The sequence below is a fragment of the Triturus cristatus genome, chromosome 5_1 (assembly GCF_964204655.1).
Source record: "Triturus cristatus chromosome 5_1, aTriCri1.1, whole genome shotgun sequence".
Lineage (NCBI taxonomy): Eukaryota > Metazoa > Chordata > Amphibia > Caudata > Salamandridae > Triturus > Triturus cristatus.
In genome coordinates, this window is record NC_140587.1 from 880,640,331 (window position 1) to 880,664,517 (window position 24,187).

The 24,187-nt window shown below is 48.9% G+C and overlaps 1 pseudogene; it reads left to right on the forward strand.

Annotated features, from left to right (window-relative positions):
- Positions 1 to 10,783: 10,783 nt before the first annotated feature.
- The window catches only part of LOC146831566 (uncharacterized), a 47,834-nt pseudogene continuing 34,430 nt past the window's right edge, over positions 10,784 to 24,187 (forward strand).

Here is a 24,187-nt window from a genome sequence, read left to right on the forward strand (position 1 = left end):
CTGAAAGTAGTTTAAACCAATCAAAAGTGTTGTTTCTTGATCACATGACCCACCGTGCGCGTACGTTACGCTTACGGAACGCTTACGGAGCGCTTACTGTAAAAGTACGCATGCGCGTACAAAAGACACGCGCACGCGCGCATGCGCATAACAGGCACGCTCCAACACTTCCGCGTAACGTGCGCGCGCACGTACGCGTGTAACGTATGCGCTTACGCAGTACGGACGTCTACGCAAATTGCGTAACCATACGCAAACAGAGTAGAAATATTACGTACATAAAGCAAAACGTGCGCTTACGGTAAGCTTACCGTACGCGCACGGAAAAAAAAAATAAAAAATTGGAAAAAAAGATTTACTATGTTATACTACTATATCTTACCTGTTTGGTTAAAAAAAGGTGAAAAATTATATATTGCAGAATTTATTAAATTTCACCATAGTGTTTAAAGAGAATATAAAGTAAAAAAAAAGATGTAAAAAACCTTGCAAAGATAAAAAAATAAAAAAAATTCACACACTTTAAATATAAGAATTAGCATTTAAAAAACCATACAAATTCACTGAAAAAACCATGGGTTTCACACACGTTATAGTTAGGAATTAGCATTTAAAAAACCTTGCAAATTCAGTGAAAAAACCATAGGTTTCACAGACGTTATAGTTAGCTGGACATTTCACTCGTAAAAAAACAATGAAATTCCCCCGTTATCGTTAGTTAAGCTAACTATAACTCGCGCACCCGCAATCCACTGCTGATGACGTCACATATAACATCACTCATGACATGGTCACTGACATCACTCATGACATCACTGATGACATCACTGATGAATCTGTGTGGAGCCACAAATTTCCTCCCACCCCGCGTTTCCCAAAGTCTTGCGAGAAAAATGGTACCTCACTTGTGCGGGTCGGCCTAGTGCCCGCGACAGGAAACAGCGCAAAACACAACGTGGTCACACCTCAATTTCGCAGTGAAAAATGACCCTTTTTTAGCAAAGTGCCTAGCTGTAGTTTTTGAACCCTAGCTCTGCGGGCACCTTGGGAAACCTAGCAAACCTATACATTTTTTAAAACTAGACACCCAGGGGAATCCAGGATGGGGTGACTTGACTGCCTCCCACCAGGGTCTGTTACCCAGAATCCCTTGCAAACCTAAAAAATTATCAAAAGAACCATATTTTCTCCACATTTCTGTGGTAGAGAGTTCCGGAATCTGTGTGGATCCGCAAATTTTCACACACCCACCCCGCGTTCCCCAAAGTCTTACGAGAAAAACGGTACATCACTTGTGCGGGTCGGCCTAGTGTTTGCGACAGGAAACGGCGCAAAACACAACGTGGTCACACCTCAATTTCGCAGTGAAAAATTGCCCTTTTTTGGCAAAGTGCCTAGCTGTAGTTTTTGAACCCTAGCTCTGCGGGCACCTTGGGAAACCTAGCAAACCTATACATTTTTTAAAACTAGACACCCAGGGAAATCCAGGATGGGGTGACTTGACTGCCTCCCACCAGGGTCTGTTACCCAGAATCCCTTGTAAACCTAAAAAATTGTCAAAAGAACCATCTTTTCTCCACATTTCTGTGGTGGAAAGTTCCGGAATCCGCGTGGAGCCACAAATTTCCATCCACCCCGCGTCCCCCAAAGTCTTACGAGCAAAATGGTACCTCACTTGTGCGGGTCGGCCTAGTGCCCGTGACAGGAAACAGCGCAAAACACAACGTGGTCACACAACAATTTTGCAGTGAAAAATGACCCTTTTTTGGCAAAGTGCCTAGCTCTAGTTTTTGAACCCTAGCTCTGCGGGCACCTTGGGAAACCTAGCAAACCTATACATTTTTGAAAACTAGACTCCCAGGGGAATCCAGGATGGGGTGACTTGACTGCTTCCCACCAGGGTCTGTTACCCAGAATCCCTTGCAAACCTAAAAAGTTGTAAAAAAAACCCACATTTTCCCCACATTTCTGTGGTGGAAAGTTCCAGAATGTGCATGGATCCACAAATTTCCACCCACCCCACATTCCCCAAAGGCTTACGAGAAAAATGGTACCTCACTTGTGCGGGTCGGCCTAGTGCCCGCGGCAGGAAATGGCGTAAAACGCAACATGGTCACACCTCAATTTCGCAGTGAAAAATTACCATTTTTTGACAAAGTGCCTAGCTGTAGTTCATGAACTCTAGCTCTGCGGGCACCTTGGGAAACCTAGCAAACGTATACATTTCTGAAAACTAGACACCCGTGTGCTTCCAGGGAGGTATCGCTTGCGTGGATCCCCCAATGTTTCCTTACCCAGAATCCCCTGCAAACCTCAATTTCAGCTGAAAAAATCCCAGCACCCAGCGTGATCCCGGGTCTCCAGGTAAAAATGGTGCCTCACTTGTGTGGGAGTCCCAAGTACCCGCGAAAGGCAAGGGCCCAAAACGTAGTGAGGCGACATCAAAATTGCCTATCTCAAAACCACCTGGTTTTGCTAGGGGGGGTCACTTGGGTTTTTGGCCCGGTGCTCAGCGGCCATCATGGGAAACCAACCAAACGCAAACATTTCAGAAAACTAGACACCCGGGGGCTTCCAGGGAGGTGAGGTTTGCGTGGATCCCCCAACGTTTCCTTACCAAGAATCCCCTGCAAACCAAAATTTTAGCTGAAAAAATCACTTTTTTCACACTTTTTTGTGTGGGAAAGTTGTGGCATCACCAGGCTCACTCAAATTTCCCACCACCCAGCGTGACCCCGGGTCTACGGGTAAAAATGGTGCCTCACTTGTGTGGGAGGCCCAAGTACCCGCGAAAGGCAAGGGCCCAAAACGTAGTGAGGCGAAATAAAAATTGCCTATCTCAAAACCACCTGGTTTTGCAAGGGGGGTCACTTGGGTTTTTGGCCCGGTGCTCGGCGGCCATCTAGGGAAACCTACCAAACCCATACATTTCTGAAAACTAGACTCCCGGGGGCTTCCAGGGAGGTGAGGTTTGATTGGATCCCCCAATGTTTCCTTACCCAGAATCCCCTGCAAACCTCAATTTTAGCTGAAAAAGTCACATTTTTCACACATTTTTGTGTGGGAAAGTTGTGGCATCACCGGGCTCACTCAAATTTCCCACCACCCAGTGTTCTCCCGGGTCTCCCGGTACAAATGGTGCCTCACTTGTGTGGGAGGCCCAAGTACTTGCGACAGGCAAGGGCCCAACTGCTTTAAAGGCTATTCACACACCTTTCATACGTGATACACACAAGACCATTCACACCACCAGGCACAAAACCAACACATCACAACATTCACAAAAAAAATATGGTACACCCTGCTTCAGGAAGATAAAAAAGACAACTATTACTGCACAACCATCTAATCCTAAAGCACAAACACATACTGGTTGGATTTGGCACGAGGGTGAGTAATGGTTCAGTATATCCAATTGTATTAGCAAGTGATTTCACAAAAATGAGACGAGAAACTGAACCATTGACTCACAGCTCGTGAGCTGTAAAGCCACGACAAGGCACCAACCTCTTTACAGGCCATTCATACACCTTTCATACTTGTGACACATACAAAATATTGACGCCGCCAGCCGCGGGCCCATCACATTACAACACTCACACCAGCAGACAGCGCCATTGAAGGGCCCATCACTTCCACACGCCCACATTCCTGACACAGCAACCACACAAACTGATGAATTGCGTGGAGTGGCACTCAGCTCGCAGTGTTTGTAGTGACCAGCAGCAAGTCACTACTCACACACCGCCAGCCGAGCGCCAGTCCACACACACTGCCAGCCAAGCGCCAGTGCACACACACCGCCAGCCAAGCGCCAGTCCGCGCACACCTCCAGCCAAGCACCAGACCACGCACACCTCCAGCCAAGCGCCAGTCCACGCACACCGCCAGCCAAGCGCCAGTCCACGCACACCTCCAGCCAAGCGCCAGTCCACGCACACCGCCAGCCAAGCGCCAGTCCACGCACACCTCCAGCCAAGCACCAGTCCATGCACACCTCCAGCCAAGTGCCAGAACACACACACCGCCTGCCAAGCACCAGTCCACGCACACCTCCAGCCAAGCACCAACCTACACACACTGCCATCACATTTAGGATTTTATATACAAAAAAACACAAACAAATTGCAAATAGATACAAATCTTCTAACACAAAATCTGAAACTAAATACATTGCACTAATGCCAACCTTGAAACAGAATAATTTTTTTAAACAATACAGACCAGGCAGTTCACTTTACCACTCATGGAAGCTCCCAAAATTTATTTTGCGTGTGGTACGCTCTAGAACAAGCAGGCATACACAGCCCAGGGTTAGGAGGACACCCGGGACAGAAATAACGAGACTCCTTCCGCATACCTCTTCACCAACAGACTCTACATCTCCTAGTGGGAAAATCTTTTGAAGATGTGGGAGGAATGTAATCAGGAAAGTGGCGATCTTTCAATCGAGCCACATCCTCCACCACTCCAAATCTAGTCACACTTGCCTGTTCCACAACAACAAGGCTAGCTATCACAGAGTGCTGAAACTGAAGAAATGTCAACTTTGATGCAGGAGAACACTCCTTGAACACAATAAAAGCATTGAAACTTGCTAATTCGAAGAAATGGATGGCCAACTTCTTATACCAAACATAAGCCTTCCGAATAGCAGATTAAGGTTCCAACCTCTGATCTACTCTGTCAACACCACCCATGTGCTTATTGTAGTCTAGAATGCACACAGGTTTGCGTACTTCAGCAACCTGACCCCAAACAGCCACAGGTGAAGTACTCTCATCATGGATGGAAGTCAGCATGTACACATCCCTCCTGTCCACACATTTTACAGCTAGTAGTTCATCACTATGCAAGGAACTGCACTGCCCCCTCTGAAGTATTTTGCAAACAAGCTCTTTCGGATAACCTTTACGGTTAGAGCGGATTGTGCCACATGCAAAAGTTTCCACTTTATACAATTCCTTAAATAATTGCACAGCAGTATAGAAGTTATCAAGGTACACATGGTGGCCTCTGTTAAACAGTATTCTAGCAAGATCCCACACAATTTCCTCTGAAACTCCAAAAGTGGACGGACAACCTGGGGGGTCAATAGTAGAATCTCTACCAGTGTACACACGAAAATTAAAAACATATCCTGTCCTACTCTCAGACAACATATACAGCTTAATTCAATAGCGTGCCCTCTTGCTAGGGATGTACTGCCTAAAAACCAAACGGCCCTAGAACAAGACCAAAGACTCATCAATAGATATTTCTTACCCTGGATTATAGATCTCAGAAAATCGATCTACAAAGTGATCAAGAACGGGCCGAATCTTAAAAAGACGGTCACAGTCAGGGTGATCGTGAGGCAACACCATAGAATTATCAACAAAATGCAGCATACGTAGCATAAGTAAATTCCGATTACGAGTCATAACTGCAGGAAATATGGCAGTTGCCAACAAGGGGCTAGTAAACCAATATGAAGCCAAGTTTGGCTTCCTTACCACACCCATCAATAAGTCAAACCCAAAAACTTCTTCCAGATTTGTGGGAGTCCACCGGGTAGCTCTAGACTGGGGCCTAAGTTTGTCACTGTTTTCCCTCAAAAACTGTTCAGCATACAAATTCGTCTGCTCAACATTCTCACCCAAAAATACATCATCCATAAACAACTGAAAAAACTGTATAGGCAAAAAATGTTCACAATCCACTCTACTCTTCAAAAAGAAAAGGGGTTTACCCGTTTAACCCTCTGGCACCTGGGTAAATTAACCAAAAATGTAAAAAGTAGTAATGCCTAGGGATAGATCTAAATATAATTAAATGAAGGGATAGATTAGTTATCTCTTCTTAAGTACCTTATTTTTGTAGAAAAATCTATCTATTTTATTTCAATCCAGAATCAAAGGTAACCCAGCAATAAAAATATACCGACTAATGTGTATCAAAAAAGTATTTTTTATATATATATTTGTTATACGTTTCACTTCACGTTCATTTTATACATATATATATATTTATACTTCAAAATTACAATTTACAAGTTTTTCTTTCTTTGCCCTACTAATCAATAAGGATGCCTTCAATAATTTTTTACACCAGCATTCCTTGAATGAAATCACTCATTCTAAGAAACCCAACGGTCTATTTCTTCCACCAAATACTTATTGAGTATTCTTTATCTGTTTGGTCACAGTTAAACATCATATGAGTGTCTCCAAATTAAATGTCGACACGTTTCAGCCTTCGATATTTCAGTCCTCTTCAGGACTAGGGCAGTCGAATATGCAATTTCTGAATTCAACTTAGTCGGAGACAGGTAGCGTGTACCAGCACGAAGTCTAGGCAGTGTATCTTCAAGCCCCTTCTCTTTTTAGCTTCTTTCTGCGTCTTTTTTTAATCGTTCTCTACAACTTTTAAAACTCCTCATGGATCCGACCCTTTTCTTCAGACATCATCGCGACGTACTAATGTTGTCGCTGTGCTCAGGCCTGGTAATATTCTTTTATGCCTCTGCGTATTCTTCTTCTGCAAACGTTCGCGTACTCTGCTCATTCATCCTGCATCACCGCTAAAGGCAGGCAACACCGGCTGCACCATGTTTGGATCAACCCAAAGTCCAGCACTTCCAGTAGGAAGCCTAGCAGCCTCAGACTGCAATCCAGATGCTTTTTGCACCATCCGCACAGTAGTTTCCTCCTCTAAAACAGGCACTTCATCCGCACTGAGAGTTGCTTCATCCACACCAAGAGTACCTTCATCTGCACTGAGAGTACCTTCATCATCCGATGATTCCATGTGGAGAGAAAACTCACTGCCAGAACAGACGCACTATCAGTCTCATAATCATGCTCAGAGGAAGATTCAAAAAGCATACCAACCACCTGTTGAGCAGTCATTCAACGGCTAGCCATAATGCTTACTAATAAAGGTAACTTGTCAAACAAGTAAACAACAACAAACACTTTGTAAAATGAGTAATAAACAAAAAGCACCTTTATCAAAAACACATATATACTCCAAAACAATACCACTCACTTGCCAGAGGCAGGTAAACTACTCACCACCACCTACTCTGCACAGACACAGTATGGATCAACAATATCCCACTAAAAAAGAAAGAGAAAAGAAATTATACATAAGACCATGCAAAACACTTCGCAAAGAATTTCATGCTCAAACCACTAACTAAATATGCTGCCATTATGACATCACTTCCAAAAAAATTCATTCAAACATTACAATATTACTCATTTGGAGTAAACACAACAAAAAAAAATTCTTAACAAAAAAATGCAACTACACAAAACTGCTGAACAACCACTGTCGAAACCAGAAACAGGAATCAAAAGCTTTAGACTAGAATAAAAAGAGAAGAAAACATTAATGTCACATATGCATATAATGCTCTAGACCATCACGTACTGCGCAAAATGTATTGCTTGAACCTCCCACTTTCAAGAAGGAAAACTCGATGGCCCAATCCTTTACAGGCAACGCGGCGAGAATCTGGAACTCAGCCTCAGCTCCGGACCACCCCCTCTTCCCAGTCCTTCAAAACTGATCTCAAAGTTCTCCTCCTGCAAAGACACTTCCAAACTTAATTCACGCCTTCTCTATTATCTGAAGAAAGTATTTACATTATAGGAAATTCTATTCTCCATGCCTATAGAAGTGCCTTCCCAGTGTGTTCCTGTGTTTTGAGTGTCTGCCATTTATTGCACTTTTATACCTCTACTTGTTCTTTGTACTCTTTTGTAACTTGCACACATGTCACTTTTCCTCTTGTAAAGTAGTGTTGGCTACCTCTTGTATTTTGTTTGCTTTTGATACATGCACAATTACCACCATTGCCTCATGTAACGTAACGTTTGCTCTTGTTTTCTGAGTGTCTGCCATTTATTGCAGTATTTTACCTCTACTTGTATTTTGTACTCTTTTGTAACATGCACACATCACTTTTTCCTCTTGTAACGTATCGTCTGCTACCTCTTTGATTTTTTGTGCACTTTAAAATATTAAAAAAATAATGTGGCCATAAGGGGAGCGACCCTTGCCTAAGGGGCTGCTCTCACAAACAACCCCAAACCAAAAAAATGGAAAAAAAACCCTGGCGCTAGTGGCCATTCCTGCTGCACGATCGCACGATCGTGCAGCAGGAATGCATAAAAGAGACATCGGGGGCAGAGGCGTAGCTAGAGCTTGTGGCGCCCGGGGCTATCTCTCAGATTGCCACCCCTGGGGAGGGGGGGTTGCTGGGGAAAAAGGACGGCGACCACTTGAAAGAGCACCGAGAGACACGTAGTATAGCCGCTAATAGTAACCTCGATCATGCAAGTTACATGCACATACATGACACAGTCCAAGGCTACACAGTTGAATACACCGGTGACTGGCAGTACAAAAGAGAACACACAGACTGCATGACCTATCTGGGGACTCAGAAAAACCGCATGTGACATCCATCAGAGAGCTGCGTGAATAATTACCTGATAATCCCCTCAGCACAATGCAAACATGCACATACATGACACTGTTCAGGGATCCATCATCTACAGCTGACATTAAATGACCATTCATCATGCTCCCCCCATTAAAGCAGTGAACTTTGTGATCTGCATGGTACATGTTCTTTGCAGCAGGCACATACCCTCTGTGCTACCTTTCCAGGAGTCAACCCTTCCACTAGACAAAACTCCATCTCTCTCTAGGAAGAACATTAATCACCAAAGTTATCATGACATTTTTATTGTTTCTGAAAATTGCTGGAGGCCAGGAATGAGGCAGCTTTCACACACTACGCATCCACCCGAAATAGGTACCCAGTGAGGTCACACCGTTCGCATTGCCCTAACCTGCTCAAGGTCTTCCCCTGCCTTCCCAGTAAAAATAAAAAAGGATTGACTACTCACGGGGGGAGCACCAGCGCTTCCCCCGTGGGTGGGTGTCATAACGAGCTGGACTCGTCATGGGCACATGGCGACTGTGCTCCATGACGAGGCCAGCTCGTCATAGGCACAGAAAGGGTTAATAAACTATTCTTTTTAATTCATGTTAAATGTTCAAAATACTATGAAAACTAAAAATATTCATTAATGATTTAAAATATAAAAAAGCAAAAATCTATAATAAATTAAAACATTAAACTATTTGAAAAATATTTAAACTTAAATTTCACAAAACAATCAATGCAACAGTAGGGAAAGTGTTGGATAGCAAAGGGGTAAAAATAACTATTCCAATTCCAGTGGGTGCAAAACTAGGGTAAGTATTGGATAGCGAAGGGGTAAAAGTTTATATTCCTACTCCAGTGAGTGCAACAGTAGGGCAAGTGCTGGATAGCGGAGGGGTAAAATGTATTATTCCCACTCCAATGAGTCCAACAGGAGGGAAAGTGCTGGATAGCGGAGGGGTAAAAATTACTATTTCCACTCCAGTTAGTGCAACAGTAGGGAAAGTATTGGATAGCAGAGGGGTAAAATTTATTATCCCCACTCCCGTGAATGCAACAGTAAGGGAAAGTGTTGGATAATGGAGGGCAAAAATTACTATTACCACTTCAAAGAATGCAACAGTAGAGAAAGTGTTGGACAGCAGAGGGGTAAACATTTTTATTCTCACTCTGGTGAGTGCAACAAGGCTGTGCTAATGGCATGAGGAATCAGCGAAGGGAGTTACTGATGCTCCCATGGAAGCCGATAGGAGCTTAATTGAAGCTGCGAGGGGAGGCGAGGCGGAAATGTGGTGTTTGGTGTTTGGAGATTAAGTGTTGGGCTGATTCATGGAACTGACAAGTAATTATGGTAGTTGGTAGAGATTCAGTGCTGGTGGCAATACAACTACTCTATAATTAACTCTAATGCTGTTAGCAGAGGAAGATTGGGGCTAGCCTGTTTAAATTGCATATCTTTTCTATCGTGGGGAGCTAAGACTTTGGAAAACTGACACTCAATCCCAGGACTTAAAGAACTTAAAGAAACACGGGGAGGCATTCTAAGCAAGTAAATGCAATAGACAAAGTTGATGCAGCAGCTGGGCAAAGTTGATGCAAGCAAAAGGGACATTATTATTATAGGCTAAAGTGGTGAACACAGCAAATCAGCAAGGCCTGAACTCAAGCTTCAAGAGCTCTGCAGAAGATCTGTCTGAGCCACAGTTCGAGCTACAGCAAGGGGGAGAGGACCCCACTGGATCGATCTAAATGGAGGGTCTGAATGTCGGTGAGAAGGAGCAGACTAACAAGACTAGTGAGTCTGTGCCAGGGATGAAAAAAGTGGAGTTGAAGAACTCTAAAGAATTTCCACTATTCACGAAAAAAAACATCCAGCCCACAGCCGCTCAAGTTTCGCCACGTTTAAATACAGTCTCTGCAGTAGCATCAGAGGAAGCTGCAATTAATTCTCTGCAGATGTTACATATATCTCCACCTTCTCGGGCCTCGGTTCCGGCACCCTCGATGCCTTCGGCAACAACATGGACTTTGCTAGAGGAAGGACAACCAGAGCACTGCCAAGCAAGCCCTTCGGCTTCATCAGTTCAGCTTTCACTCCCTTTCACTCCCTGATCAATCTTCCTCTCTCAAAAACATTTTAAAGCAACAGTTGGAGAGCTGGCCTCAGTCTCAGGAACCATTTCGAGCCCTAATGAAGAGTGGCTCGGAACTGCTAGGTCAAACAGCCTGTCTGGACAGTAACATTTTACAAAAGGAGTCCGAATTTCCAACTGGGGAGCCATTACGCAACAACTTAAAATTAAAACTTTACTTAATCCCATACTGGATGAGATCAGAGACATGAAAAAATCTCAAGAGAATGAGATAGTAGCTATTCATCTTCGGCTCGGAAAAATCGAAGAGGCAGTGGCGGGCATCCCTGAAAGATTTCAAGAAGCCGAATCAAGGATTGGTCAGTTGGAGGATCAGATGAGTTCTATGCCCCAGAAAGTTAACTTGGTGGCGGAAGACAAAATTGTACTCGAGATTAAGCTTGAAGATTTGGAGAACCATTCACGCCACTCTAATCTTCAGAATGTCGGAGTACCTGAGGGGAGCGAGGGAGCTGATACTCTCTTATGGTTTGAATCATTCATCAAGCAAAACGTGCTTCGTGATTTTACTGGAGACTTAACATTAAGGTGCCGATTCCGATCCGTCAAAAATAATTCGCGTACGACTCGTATCCGTATTTTTTTACGTACGAGTCGTAGAAGCACCGTACAAACGGCCAAGTACGATTCGTTCGTGAAAAATATCTACGAATAGCGTCGGGAAAAGTCTACGAGAGTGCGTCGGAAAGTTTTCACGTCCGAATATCGTCGGGAAAAGTGTGCGAAAGTGAGCCGGACAGTCTCACGTACAAGTCGTAAAACACAAGTCCGAGCGCGCAAGTACGATCCCGACCGTCCGTCCGAATACACAATCGCACGTAAAAAGGCCCGTACGGAGCCAAGGCAGGAGCACACATGTACATGGGTAAACTCATGCCCATGTATGAGCCCTACAGCCCCCCACCCCCAAATATGCCAGCACCGTACACCACCCTGTCCGCACTGTACCCCAGCCCCGCATGTACACCCTGTACCCCCAGCCCCCCCACCACATTTACGCACAGCACACCAACACCGCATGTACGCACTGTGCCCCCAGCCCCCCACCGCATGTACGCACCGCACACCAACACCGTACCCCAGCACCCTCACCCAGCATCGCGTATGTACGGATCGTACCTACGCCAAAAAGACACATACAGAACCAGGACAGTGTAAAACAGCACAAGGAGGGTCAAAGCGACTTGCACAACAACAGAAAACACGTCTACACAACAAAATACAACTCAATGACTGACCTGCCACATCCAAACTGGCCAACAGAGGCCCCAAACACAACCACCTCTTATAACACACCCACCAAAATTCAAACACAGCCACACCCAAAAATTGACCAATAAAAAGGGCCCACACACACAAACCATGAGCCTTTGCAACAGACCTACTGCGGACAGAGCCCACACACAAACCACCCCACATAACTCATACCTTCGCTACACCGCTACACCGCTACTCACACACCTCCACACAACCTCCCCCACAAACATCCCCCTCTTCACATTCACACACACACACATTCACACCCACACACCCACAACCACCCACACCCCACACCATGCCCACAGACAAGAATCCAAAGTTCACGACGGCAGAGCTGGAGCTCCTTGTCAACGAAGTCATCAGAGTCGAGCCACAGCTGTTTGGAACAATGGTCAGACAGACCAGTATAGCTGAAAAATCTGCCATGTGGCAGAGGATTGTCGACAAGGTGAATGTTGTTGCGCCCGTTTGAAGGACCAGGCATGAATGCCAAGCCAGGTGGTACGATCTGCGCAGGGCGGTCAAGAGGAAGATGAATGAAGAACATGCCCAGACCAACATCACTGGAGGTGGGCTGCCCCGCAGACCCGTACACTACCATCCCTGGGAGGAGAAGGTGATGGCCATGCTACCGCCGGTAGGACTACATGGAGTGGAAGGAGTCGCAGAGCCTGGTGAGTACACAAACAACTCACGTAACATGGGGGGAATGGCATCCACACCCCAACCACAACAAATGCACGCACCTACCCCCAAGCACTCACCGCACACAACCACACTCAATAACCACGCCCATGCCACGAACGTCAACCTTCACAAATCAAGGCAAGGCCATGTCCAAGGCTACAACAACCACAAACACAAGACTGGATGTCCGGGAGGCTGGGAGGGTGGGCCCCACACAACACATCGTGAAAATGAGATGCAGACAACAATGTCCTCAGCCCATATGGCATAGGGACATACCCATGCACAATGCACAGGGACTGGCAAACTACTAACAAGGTCGCTGACACTGGGCCCTGCTGTATGCAGCACAAGGCCCTCCTGGGACCACTGTACACTCAAACACCAACTCCACAAGCACAGGTATCTAGCACAGGAACTCACACACACTGTCATGCCAGCATACACCATGAGGGGACACACACATCACCTGGGAGACCCAATTACAACTCACACTACACACAACAGCATGGCCGGTCACAAACCCCCCCCCCAACACAAGCACACACCCCCGCAATGGACATGTGACACAACAAGACCAATCCAGAGCCAAGTAAGCATCAGAGCCAGGCAGGCAACTAGAGCCAATTTCCGGGGGATGGGGGAGGAAAAGATTTCGGGGGGGGCTAAAACTTCCAGCCATAGGCAGAGTGGCTGTAAGAAGGGGTGAAAACACAAAAAAAGCCTCATTAACGAGTAAATGGTCTTCCAAAGACCTGTGAAGTACTCGGGTCCGGCTGCAATTAGACAGACGCCATCCCACAAGGCTGTCTCAGCCGTGCTGACACACATGACGGGGGGGCTGAAGCCCAGTGAGCCCAATGGGTGTTGCGCGCCTGATCAGAGCCAACTATCTACAGGTCACACACTCAGGAGAACATCCCAATCTGTCCCCCGCAACATATCCATCCCCAAGTGGAGACTGAGAGGAATGCTAGGGGCATCCAACTACCTGGGGGAACTGTGTCAACTTGAATATGTATGAAACATCGATGTGGCATGAAACAGCATTAACATTGTCTCTCTCTCACACATAGGGCAACGTCGACGATCTCCCCCCAACACTGGGGGGGAAGAATCACAGTCCCAGGCACCGCTTGAAGACGATCCCACTGGCAGCGATGACTCTCACCACTCCGTGGATGACCCCGACCAACCTGGCCCCTCTGGTGTACAAGCTCCTGCAGCACCTGCGTCAGGTACATCTGTGCCAACCACCACCCCCATTCCCGCCACATCCCAGGACACACCCAGGATCCCTGCTCGCACTGAACAACACAGCCAGTCTGACCAGGAGGGACAAGGTTATGCGGGCACCCAGGAGGAGGCAGACAACCCTGCCAATGCCATCCCTCAGGGGTCCCGTAGACCCGATGTGCCCACAACGGTAGGCCAGGCTCGTGTGGGCAGGGGTGGTGGGAGTGGAGGCAGGCGGAGGCGCGAACCTGACCAGCCAGCTCAGGACCACGGTATGTCACACATACGCAACATCCTGGACTCATCCCGGCGTGACACCAGAGGCATGGACCAGGTCATGTCCAGACTTTCCGGGATGCAAGGGACCCCCGATGAGATAAAGAACCTGCAGGTCGAGCATCATGCCAGTCATCAACAACACCAAGGACGGATGGAGGCAAGACTGGCTGAGCTCCTGGCGGTGCACAGGGCTGTGAGCCAATCACTCCGTCAGATCGCCCAAAGTCTGGCAAACCCTCCCTGTGCCACCAGGTGTAGACAGCACCAGACACAGGGAGGGAGGAGGAGGAGGAGGATTCATCTGACGGAGCGTCCCTAACATCGTCAAGGCCTGCATCTGAGGGTCCCCGGAGGAAGGTGGGTGTAGTAATGTAGGTTGAGGTATTTCAAGAGGATTTATTGTTAGATGATAAGTATCCTGGAATAAGCCCCACCAGGAGCAGCCAGCAGGCAGCTCAGCCCCATCACAACTGTGGCTTATCTTCAACCAGCACCCAACATTCCGAAGTACATCACAGTGCAGAAGCATTCCACTAGAAGGGCACTGAGTGGGTAAAAGCAAACATAGAAATATGCAATAGATAGAATACAACAGTGGGTCGTCCACGTAAAAGACCGTGAGAGTCAGCAGACCATCGCCATCTCCCAGGTCACCTGGCCTGGCACCTGGCCCTCTGGCGCAACAGCAGCACCTCACCCAATGACATTCTCTGCCACATGGACTTGCTGGTCACAGTCTGACCAATGATGACCAACACTGTGGTCTGGACTCTGATGACTTCCAATGCCAAGGAGGCCATCTCCCCCTGTGAACTTTGGATTCTATTCCCCCGGTAGAGCACCTTCGCACATCTACCAAAAGACTCACCCCACCCAAAATAAATTCACATTGTTCTGCACATGAGATATTGCTGTCATTTTGCATTATTCTATGACAAATGTGTGTGGAAATGTCTAACCATGCCTGAGTGTTGAACCAACTCCAGCCATCCATACCCTGGGAACAGAGTCTGGTACAGGACACACATGGGTCACAAGGTATCATTCAATGCAGGCATGGAGCACCATACTCACCTGTGATGGGCGCTGGCTGCTGAGGGGGTGCTTGCAAAACTGTGAGGAGAGACCTATTTGGGAGATCATCATCAAGGCGTAGAGGTCATGGCCCATGTGGAGGTACCCGGGGAGGGAGTCCCAGGTATGTGTGGCCAGGTGGGAGTACAATGTCCTGTATGCTGGAGTATGGTGGATGTGAAGAACGGTGGCATGGGCAAGGTTGGATGCACGGAGATTGACCAACGGGATCTAGGATTACAGACATTCAAGGTTGGTGTGGGGTCGGGTTTGTGTACTGCCTCCTGAGTGTGGGTGGGGTGTGCGGAGGACACCCTGCAGCAGACAGTGATCCATTGCAGCTATCTATGGTGAACGGTAAGGTGGCTGGGGCGCAGGGTGTAGAAGCTGAGGTGTGCAGATGCCCCCTGGAAGTGGACCAGTGTCCTTGGAGTTTGGATGTACTTGCTCCATAGAGGGCAGGGCAGTATATGAGATGGATGTTGTCATGGACCTGGGGGATGGTCTGTCGTAACTTGGAGTGGATCTATCTGTGGATCATGTGCATGATGCAGAGGGCGTTGCAGCATGAGTTACAGATGCAGTGGGCTAGCATGGCATATGTGAGCTAGCCAAACATGATGCACACCATCTTGTGTGTGTGGCCACTGGGTGCTTGTGCAGGGCCTGCAGCAGCAGGCGCCAACTCCCTGCCAAAATGCCCATTTTGCACACAAAGACTAGGATGTCAGAAGGACAACTGCACCAGGCACGTGTGTAAAGTGAGGAGTGTCCACTGTCACATGGCACACCCAGAGACAATGCATGCACAATCACCAAAGAACTATTACACCGGATCAGGAAACTGAAGGTTGACCTGCGCATAGGAGACACACCCTCAGCAACTGGTGATGGCCCATTGTGTGGTTGACCTCGCCAAAAAACATACACGACCATGTACTACATGCCCAATAGGGAGCCTAATCAATGATCAACTGCATGCATGTCGCTAAACTACACATGGACTCCTATGCATTATCTACAGCAAGTATGCCAGAGATGCCGCATGCCATGTGGCAAGAGACCTGCATTGACAGAGACGAGGCACCTTGGAGTGTGACGAACACCTTTATTACTCATCCTCACACTAATGGAATTGCATCCATTGGAACAGAGGCACAGGTCATTCGGCTGAATATGTGTGACCTACACTGGACACCCCCTGCAACACACAGATGCGGTAAATCCTACTGAGCTGGCACACAAGTGAAGGGGTTGAGCATCACACCCCTCGCTGCACACAGAGAGTCTACAATTCCGCATTGAGCCTCATATGGGGATGTCCCACACCATGTCCACCATGGCCATCCCATATGTTCCTGAGGGACGTTATACACACATTGATGCCTTCATCAGAATCCACAATCCATGACAGATGACTGTCAGGAAGGGTGACTATCAATTCATGGGAGCCATGCAAGACGTCACGTGGCCCATGGCGAGTCGACATGTATGCATGGTAACACAACATGCACAGGAGCAGTCCCCACATATCACAAACACGTACCACCCACAAAACGCCTTGCTGCACTCCTTACCCCAGATGACTTTTCACCATGTCTGTGCATGTAACTCTGATCCAGCACACGTTGCAATACTCATGAGGAATAGCAGGAGTGCAATGATGACATGAGCAGACGACAGCCGCAGGAACCTGGGGAAGACAGACACACAACAAGTCAGCGATGAGCTAGTAATCCGCAGACATGTACATGCACTCTACAGGATTGATGTTGTCAACATGGTTATAATGAATTTTGTGTTCCTGCACAAATATGGTGAATGACATTATCACATGTATGACACATCAGAACACACCTCCAAGTCACTTGGCACACATTCAGCTCGACACACACATTGCAACACATGCCACACAAGGCTCTAAGCGTGCACACTCAAACACAGGGACTCACCATCATGAGAAGAAGTTGTGGATAAGCTGACTCCGGATGTCCTCATACTCATCCTCATCCTCATCGTCACTTGCCCCATGCCCAAGCCCTTCATCCTCAACGGGTGGATGATCTTGCTCATCAGGATCCAGGATAAGTGGCACGGCCTTCTCCACTGCCATGTTGTGCAGAATGCAGCACACAAGGAAGATTTTGCAGACCTTCACATGTTCAACAGCCACTACACATATGCTACATACAGAGTCTGTACTGTGCAATGCAACCAGGACACGTATGCCAGCCAGGTAACACCCCTAACAACAGTCAGCTACACACGTGGGTGTGCAAGGTCAACATGACATGCCATGGAACTAGCTGTGGGCCAGTGTTAGTGAAGAGGCTGACGCATTACAGGAGTGACAGACATCCACATATGTGCATAAGAAGGATGTATTATCACACAGACCGGTTGCGGGACACTAGAGGCACAGGTCACATGTTCTTGAAATAGGACAGTCCACACACCTTGCCATGAAGGAGTACATGTCAGGAAAGATCACACATACATTGAGACTACGCAGATATGTCCTTGTCTCGCAAGTCCATGTGCGATGCATACATACACCTGTTACGTCTGATTCCACATGTGGCCTGGTGTGCGTAATAGTGTGCCATGCCCATCGACACGCACACACATGTTGGATGCAGCAACTGCAGATGCATGTCACGGAACAACTACAGCAAGCTCATGGGAACACATGACACACACATGACATAGTCACATCGTGCAACGCCGGTAGTTACATGTCAGGTGGCATCATCCGTGTCCCTGGCATCGGGGGACAGTTGCGGGTGTAGGTGACTGTGCCATGCCAGTGATGCAGTGCTCGACTGTCCCCAGAGAGTAGCTCCTCTGTATCGATTTAGATCAAGTGATTTGCTGTTGTGTCATGCTCCCCATTGTTTCCCAGTGGCATGGTGGGTAAACCAACTGTGTGGTGCAGGGCCTACATATGTTTGTAGTATTGTAGATGTCACTCATGTTGCTGTTCATGCTATGCGCTGTGTCCTATGTAGTTTGGACTCAGGTGTCTGATCATTTCCTGTCTCTTCACCTTGGCCACAGCACCGTCGGGGGAAACCAAGGGAGACACTGGCATGGATGTGGGGGAGGTATCCAGCACCGGGGCCACCAGTGCTGGAGAGTCTGGCGCAGCAAGTGGCACGGAGGCCGAGGGGAGTCAGGCGGAGGACCTGTCCAGTCCCAACACCGACTATGACGCTGACGGGTTCGAGGCTGAGCCCCCAGAGGGGGCGGAGGCTGCTCCCAGAGCTGAAAGCAGCACTCCATCTCTCGCCGCACCCTCCGTTCTCATCCTCACCCTCCCAGTAGCTCGGGTCCCTTGTGTCCGTGCTAGGCGACAACAGGTGCGTGAGAGATGGCAAGGAGGTGTATTTAAGAGGTGAAGGGTGCACTTCCATTCCGGATCATTCTGTGGTGTGTAGGCACATTCAATAGCATGGTGCTTGTCACATGCACGCTCATGATGTAGCTTGTATTCTGATAGGGATTCGTGTGCCAGTCATGACCCCGTCTTGTACGCTGCTTGCTAACGGTAATTATGTGCTATTCAATGATGAAGTTTGCTGTGGGATGCTTCCGGGAATTCCTGACTGTATCACTACGAGTGGTTTTCTGTCATTAAGTCCTTTTCCCACCCCCGCATGGCCGGCTGGATGTATCCATCTGGCCTTTTATTCCAACCTTGAAAGCAGAGTTCCACAAGATGAGCAGAATAAGGGCTCCATTGTCTCAAAAACAAGTCATGTTGACTTCCTCCCGAGAAACAGAGGTGCAAGCGCTTTTTAACACTGATCTCCCACTACATATTTTGGACTCGGATTCAAACTATCTTTCATGCCTCGTCAACGTGTGGCCTGGCTGTTTTTTTCTACATTGTGGGCTCCGGCCTCGTGACCTCCTTCCAAACTCTGTTTGGTGTGATACCCGCATTTCATCATTCGATTTTGTCTAGCGTCTTCAGAGGTGTCCCTTTGCTTCTCGCCCTCGTAGCTGGGGTGCTATAATTGATCTGCGTACTACGCTGTGGCTTCACAACTTGCGTTACAAGACAGCATGCACCGGCTGCTCCATCTTCGGAACAAGATGCTTGAATTCTATGGAACTCTGCCGCTGGCGACCTTAAGCAGTGCCTATGGATTGTCCTTCCGGTTTCCCTTCTTTACCTGCGTGCAACCTGTCTTTCATTGCCTAGATTGTCCATTCGAATGGGCTCGGGATTTGTACCTGTGTAACTCAGTGTCTCCTGACCCAGATTTTGATCGACTGATGAGCCCCTTAGTGGCTCATGAGTTGGACTGTTCTGGTGTCAGTATCATGGCCTGTGCTGCTGCACATGGAGTCCTAGGCAATTGGGACATCGGAACGGCTGCAAATTAATTCTTATCCAGAAGTCATCTTGATGTCCCCACCTGTTGTCCACAAATTGTGCTGGATGCCCCGATTGTTGAGAAACACGTGTGTTCTTTCCCCCTGCTGAACTGGATGGCAGACAAATTTTTCGGAACGTTCAGATGATTTCCTCTTGGAAGATGTTGCAACTTATTGTGCTTATACCTTGATGGATTGACTTTAGCCCTGCTCATTTCATGGTGCATCCGTCGATGTGATATTTTTTCCCCTTTTACATGGTTAATTGCCCTTCAACATCGTTCATAATTGACGTTTCTTTTCTGAATTTTTCGCTTCCCTTCTATGGACAGTTCATGCTCTTGGTTCCGTTCTATCAAACTTGAACTCTGCGTTCTCGAATTTGCGCCCCTAGTGGTTAGTGGTACGAACAAGGGGGGGTGTAGTGACGATTCCTATCTCCCTATGTACAATGCTAAGTTGGCACCACCGCGTTAGTTGTTAGTAAGCCATCTTGCCAATTTTGCTGCTTTTGCACGCGACACTGTAGTTGCATGTTATTACTTTTGAAATGCCTACTCGAGTTCACATGAGGATTGTCTGTTGATTGACATCCTTCACAGTGAGCAGCGAGCTTGTACTGTACATTGTGTACACACACAGTCTGGGTGACTAGAAGGTGCATGTTGTTGTGTGCAGGTTGATCATCCCACTAGTTAGCCATAACATGCACGCAGCTGCAGATACCTGATAGACGAGTGCTTGCCATATTGCAGTGCAGCACGTTTAAGTTTCATTGTGATGGAGGACTTTAGCAGGAGATGGGACTAGATGATCCTGTGATGTGATTCCACTGAGCTGATCTGTACGGTGGGGGTCCCCCGTTCTAGCTTAGAGACCTTCTATTAGTCGAATGATACTACTATTAGTTTACTGGCGACAGGAAGGTTGCTGTTTCCACTGTCAGTTTCTTATGATTGCTCCCTTCAATGTCTATGAGATTGCAACAATGCTGATGCTTCTGGCCTTAACCATTTGTCTGCTTATGTTGGCCACAGTCCTGCATCTTAGGACACGAGGTTCATTGAATGAACTCTTTCAACTTTACCTTGTCTGTGTCTATTCTGTTGTGGACTGATCTGAGAATAATGACGAACAGGTATGTCTGATTCCCACCATTCCTGAGGATGTTGTAAGTCGCTTGTTCTGAGTTGTCTATACATTGGGACTGCCGAGCTCAACCTCGGCTAACGAATGGGACACTTAGCTAGTCGGATGAGGGGTTCTGGGTTCTGAGGGGAGTTTGTGGTACGCCAAACATGTCTCCTTTGTGCCAGGCATAGCACCCCCTGCCCCTGTCTCCCCTGCTGCCGTCAATGCAGAGTCTGTGGACATTCAGCGCCAGTTGCAGGGTGCTCGGACATCGCTGCTGCGTGTCCTCCATGGCCACACCAGACTGCTGACATGGATGGTGTCGTACATGGAGGGCATGTCATCAGTGATGTCTGACCACCGGATGTTGCTGAGGTCCATGGACTCGTCACTGACGGCAGCGGTGGGTCTCCTGCAGCGCTCCGTCCCCCCCTACCCCGGCACCATCCGCACTTCCCACTCCCATGCCTGTCCCATGCACACCCAGACATCTCCATGTATGCACCCCACTGGACACAGGCAGCACACAACCAGGGAAGGCCAAGCGCCGACCTCCTGTCATGCACACACAGGGGGGAGAAGACACAGGCACTGGGTCGGGGGGCAAACAGCAGCCACGCTGTCACAGTAGGAGTCCGCATTCCTCACGACCCACTACCTCCAATACCACTCCCCTTGGCTCTCTTGCCCAACAGTCGGACAGAGTGTCCTTCATGGCCAGTCCGTCCCTCAGCCCCAGTGTGACACCACCCCGCAAGCGTTTGAGGGATTCCCCGGGCAGGGTAGTTGAGTCCCCCCCCTGTCCACACCCTCCGCCAGTTGCGCTGTGACCCATCCCTCCGACCCCCCCCCACTCCTTGGGGCCTGTGGTGCTTTCGGGTGCAGGGGAGACACTGGAAGAGCTTGCGGCCGTGTGCAGCGCCATACTGCCCTCCTCCTTTGGTGCTGCCCCTCCCCCTATGGTGGAGTCGTCCGTCCCTGCACCCACAACACCTACCCCTGCCCCTCCTGTCCCTGCGGTGCCTGGTTCTTCCCCCCCACATGATGCCCCCCCTTCTGTGGATGATATGTGCAGGCGAGCTTGGGGAGACGCGTCCCAACGTGTCCCCCCCCGGGACTTCGCACCTGGCGTGGCCTATGGGCTTGTTGAATGGTGTACTGTAGCTACTTTTCTTCAAGATGCTGAATGTGGTTGTTATTTTTTCGTTTGCACACTATTTATTTTCTGGTATTGCTGCTGGTGCTGCTGCTCCCTGAGTTGGGGTGGTGATGATGTGTTGGGTGTCTGGTATATGTTGTTGTGTCCTGCTCATGTGGCGGACCCTGGTATCTGCATGCCTTTACAAGGTGTCTGCATATATTCGTAGGTCATGTTAGCTCTTACTGCATGGTGACATTGTCCCAAGGTGTGTTCCTTCCTCTGTGGCACCTGTCATCTTCCCTGGGTGTTTCCCAATTGTTGTGCTGAGCTGTGTCAACATTTCCTCGGTGTGTGACACATCCCTTCGACTTTGGCCATGCATGCTCTGCAATGTCTCCAACTGCATTGTTTGTGGCATCCTTGGTGGACACTGTACTTGTGTATGGAGTATATTGACATGACTTCATGTGGACATTTTCCCTTTTCCGCACTTTGCATGTGTGTACTCCCTGCCTCACACACATGTGTTACGTGTTCTGCAGGGTATTTGGACACCTGCCTGACAATTGTGGGCATTGTGTCTGTGTGTACTCCACCCTTTTACTTCCATGGGAGGCAACGACTTGTTGGCTGCCCCGGCACCTGTACATTCCTATCATTCCTGGAATGTGGGTGACAGTGTGTGTTCCCATTGGCTCTGTTAGTTTAGTGGTGTTTGACATGAGGATGCAGTCTTGTGGCATGATCTCAGTGTGTGTATTGTGCTGCCTCCGCCAGGGGTGGGTATGCATGTGTAATTTGTCATCACACCCACATGTGGTGTGTCATGCAGTGGGGGAAGGACGTCCATCATCATGGGAGTGGGACACTGCTGTCAGTGATGTGTTGTCATGGCACTCTCAACATTGTCGCACATTGTGGATGCCTTCATGCACCCATGGAGTTTTGCTCATCGGAGGGTCATGTACACACCCCCATGTCTCTGTCCACTGCTGGGGGTCCTCTGCACCCACCCCCATGTGTCTGTCCACTGCTGGGGGTCCTCTACACCCACCCCTCATTTGTCTGGGCACTGCTGGGAGTGATGGGCACCCACCCCTCATATGTCTGGCCACTGCTGGGAGTGATGGGCACCCACCCCTCATATGTCTGGGCACTGCTGGGGTTCCTCTGCACCCACCCCTCATATGTCTGGGCACTGCTGGGAGTGATAGGCACCCACCCCTCATATGTCTGGGCACTGCTGGGAGTGATAGGCGCCCACCCCTCATATGTCTGGGCACTGCTGGGGGTCCTCTGCACCCACCCCTCTTATGTCTGGGCACTGCTGGGAGTGATAGGCACCCACCCCTCATATGTCTGGCCACTGCTGGGAGTGATAGGCACACACCCCTATGTATCTGTCCACTGTCGTGGTACGGGCCGTACCCATGCGCTGATGGCCGGGGTGGGGCCCGTACCCCTAGGGCACCCCAACTTTGGGGGTGTGGCCCATACCCATGCCTTTGGGACGTGGGTAAAGGCCGTACCGGCGTAGTTGGTGTGATGTAGGGGTGGGCATGGTATGTGCCGTACACACGCGCTGTTGGCCTGGGTAGGGCCCGTACCCCTAGGGCACCCCAACTTTGGAGGTGCGGCCCGTACCCATGCCTTTGGGACGTGGGTACAGGCCGTACCGGCGTAGTTGGTGTGACGTAGGGGTGGGCGTGGTATGTGCCATACACACGCGCTGTTGGCCAGGGTAGGGCCCGTACCCCTGGGGGACCCCAACTTTGGGGGTGCGGCCCGTACCCATGCCTTTGGGACGTGGGTACAGGCCGTACCGGCGTAGTTGGTGTGACGTAGGGGTGGGCGTGGTATGTGCCGTACCACCATTGTGGTGGTGACGGGTACGCGTCCAAGCCAACTTCCGGTGTGGCGGGACGTGGGATTGGTGGACACGCCCCCCGAAGTGACCAGTCCATGGTGGTAATTACTGTGCGTGATGTTTTAGTAATTTGTGGGGTGTGGGTTATGTTTCCTGACCCTTGCACACACACACCCCCACTTTGCCCCTGGGGGTTGTTCTGACCTTCTGCGGCGTCTGCGTCGGTTTCTGTATAAGAGGTGGTAGGCTATGAGGGCCGGGATGACGCGTAGGTTGGGGTCCATCGCTGTCCGTGGCGTACCGGGGCTCCTTGTTTGTGTCGTCCTCAATTCCCCGGCAGATTTTGGCTCCCGTAAAAACTGCTGCGTGCGGAGTGACGTCTGCACGAATCGTACTTGCTGGTCCGTGAAACGCTGCCTGACTCCGTCCGGACGTCGCGTGTGCGCCGTCCAGACAGAGATTTGTATGTAATTTTTTGCCGGTCGGTGTTTTTTACGACTCGGCCGGTAATGGTATTTCTGTGCGAATCGTAC